General features: G+C 44.7%; 1 pseudogene; it reads left to right on the top strand.

The window, feature by feature from the left end:
• Positions 1-1,931: 1,931 nt before the first annotated feature.
• On the top strand, positions 1,932-3,007 carry LOC100354637 (POU domain, class 5, transcription factor 1 pseudogene; annotated as a pseudogene).
• The last annotated feature ends 261 nt before the right edge of the window (positions 3,008-3,268 follow it).

The following is a 3,268-nucleotide window of genomic DNA, read 5'->3' as shown; positions in this document are numbered from 1 at the left end:
GTTCACAATTGATCATAATGATAGGACTAAGAACCAAAGGGATCACATAAACAAGAATAGTGTCTGCAAATACTAGCTGATAGAATAAAAAAGGGAGAGAACGATCCAACATGGGAAGCAGGATACACAGCAGACTCATAGAATGGCAGATGTCCTAAACAGCACTCTGGCCTCAGAATTAGCCCTTAAGGCATGCGGATCCGGCTGAAAAGCCCATGAGACTATTTCAGGCATGGAAAGCCAAGGCACTCTGGAAAAAAAAAAAAAAAAAAAAAACTAAATGAAAGATCTCTGCGAGTGAGATCCCAGTGGAAAGAATGGGTCATCAAAGAAGGAGGTACCTTTCTCTGAAGGGAGGAGAGAACTTCCACTTTGACCATGGACTTGTCTAAATATGATCAGAGTCGGTGAATTCAGGGGGCTTCCATAGCCTTGGCAGCTCATGACAAGAGCCTAGGGTGATTACTGATGCCATAAACAAGAGTGTCAATTTGTTAAGTCAACAACAGGAGTCACTGTGCACTTACTCCTCATGTAGGATCTCTGTCCTTAGTGTGCTGTACATTGAGATTTAATGCTATAACTAGTACTCAAACAGTATTTTTCACTTTATGTTTCTGTGTGGGAGCAAACTGTTGAAATCTTTACTTAATGTATGCTAAACTGATCTTCTGTATATAAAGAGAATCGAAAATGAATCTTGATGTGAATGGAAGGGGAGAGGGAGTGGGAAAGGGGAGGGTTGCGGGTGGGAGGGACATTATGGGGGGGGAAGCCATTGTAATCCATAAGCTGTACTTTGGAAATTTATATTCATTAAATAAAAGTTAAAAAAAGAATTTATCAATAGGTATGTAGTGATATCACCATAAATTTTAATCCTCAATGAGCAGTCATGTTGAGTTCATGTGTTTGTCTATCTTCTTCTATGATAAACTGCTCAAAAATATTTTTCCTATTTTAAAATTAGTTTGTTGTTTCTCTTATTATTCTGGATACATGTCCTTTGCTAACTATGTTTCTTACAAACATTTTCTCTCAGTTTATAGCTTTGCTTTTCATTTTAAAATATGTATTTCAAAAAGCAGTAGTTTTAAATTTTGATGTTGTTCAGTTGATTCTTTACAGATTTTTCTTTGTATATCCTACCTTACAAAATCCTTGCTTACCTGAGTGACGAAGTTTACTTTTCTATAATGCATCCTAAAAGTTTTAAAGTTTTTAGCTATTAGGTTTAGGCTTATAACACATTTCACTTTAATTTTTGTGTAAGGTTGGTGGTATGAGTTGAGCTTCAGTTTTTTTTTTTTAACTAGGTTCAATTGTTCCAGGACCATATATAAAGTTTATACTGAAACACGGGTAGTGAGTGGAAATCGAGGCCTTTGAAACAATAGGGGTGGTAAAGTTAGGATGAAGTGAAATTATTTTCAATGTGTCATCTTGTTGACATAGGGGAAATGGGTGGATAAATTGAGCATTTTGATGGATGCAGAATTTAATATGTTACTTCAAATACATAGTACAGAAATATGTGTACTAGCAGAAAGAAAAATACAGCAAGCAGCAATGCAAAATAAATAGCAAATATAAAATAAGGTGCAAAACACAAAATAAAGCACATCAGTCTTTAAATTATATTTGAATGGGCAAATCTCTCCAGTTAAAATAGAGATGGTCAAGTAGATTAAAAATACACTTAAAGTGATAAATATTGAAATTAAGAGGATGGGAAAGATTGTGGAGGGAGATTGGTGTTTTGAGCAGTCCCTCCGCAGCCCTCATTTCACCAGGCCCCCTGGAGTGGGGCGACCTGTTCCCCCATGACTGGACACCTGACTTCAGACTTCATCTTCTGCCACCACCAGGCAGTGAGGGGTGATGGGCCGGAAAGGCCGGAGCCAAGCTAGGTGGACCCTTGAACCTGGCTGATCTTCCAAGGCCTTCTCTGTGGGCCGGTTGGGGAGGTGTGGGGGATTCCTGAGAACCCACAGCCCTGTGACTTCTGCAGAGTGATGGCGCACTGCGCCCTGCAGCTCGCAGCAGTGGGCCTGGTGCCTGAAGGCAGTCTGGAGACCTCTCAGCCTGAGGGCGAGGCAGGGGCCGTGTAGGGAACTTGTCCGAAGGGGCCCTCCCCTGAGCCCTGCGCTGCCCTGGACAGTGCCGTGAAGCTGAAGAAGGAGCAGCTGGAGCAAAACCCCAAGGAGTCCCAGCATGACAAAGCTCTACAGACTCTTGCCAAGCTCCCGAAGCAAAAGGGGACCATGCTGGAATAAACCCAGGCTGATGCTGTGTTTAGAAAGGTGTTCAGCCAAATGACCCTCTGCCGATTCAAGACCTTGCAGCTCAGTTTCAAGAACTTGCGTAAGCTGCGGCCCCTGGGGCAGAAGTGGGTGGAAGAAAGTGAAAACAAGAAGAACCTTCAGGAGATTAGCAAAGCAGAGACCCTGTGCAGGCCTGGAAGAGAGAGTGGACGAGTATGGAGAACCAAGTGAGAAGCAACTTAAAGAGCATATTCCTGCAGTGCCCAGAACCCACTTTGCAGCAGATCAGCCACGTCACCCAGCTGCTAGGGCTGTAACCAGAAGGCAAATGAGCAACCGGTAACTGTTCCTAATGAGAGGACTTGGAGGCTACCACATCTCCTTTCTCAGGGGGATCTGCATCTTTTCCTCTGGTACCTGGACCCCATTTCCATACCCCAGGCTGTGGCAGCTCTCATTTCTGTACGGTGTCCCTTTCCCTAAGGGAGAAGCTTTCTTTGTTCCTGTCACTGCTCTGCCATACCTTCAAACAGGGCCTGCCCTTCCCAGGGATGAGGGGAAGGTAGGGGTGCGCAGAGGCCAGAGGAGAGGCCAGGGAAAGGGAACGTGGAGTCTACACTAGGGTTTTTAAGGATTAAGTTCTTCATTCACTAAGGAAGGAATTGGAAACACAAAGGGTAGGGTAAGGAGTTTTGGGCGGACTAGTTGGAAGGAAGGTGAAGTTCAATGACCCTCTTGATTCTAATCCCCACATCACTTTGTTTTTAAATAAAGAAGCTTGATGGGCACCGGATTCTAGTCCCGGTTGCTCCTCTTCCAGTCCAGCTCTCTGCTGTGGCCCGGGAAGGCAGTGGAGGATGACCCAAGTGCTTGGACCCTGCACCCACGTGGGAGACCAGGAGGAAGCACCTGGCTCCTGGTTTCGGGTCTGCGCAGCGCCAGCAGTAGCAGCCATTTGGGGAGTGAACCAACGGAAGGAAGACCTTTCTCTCGGTCTCTCCCTC

The sequence above is a fragment of the Oryctolagus cuniculus genome, chromosome X, assembly GCF_964237555.1.
Source record: "Oryctolagus cuniculus chromosome X, mOryCun1.1, whole genome shotgun sequence".
Classification (NCBI taxonomy): Eukaryota; Metazoa; Chordata; class Mammalia; order Lagomorpha; family Leporidae; genus Oryctolagus; species Oryctolagus cuniculus.
The sequence above is the reverse complement of the archived record's forward strand: the minus strand, read 5'-3'. Positions and strand labels throughout refer to the sequence as shown.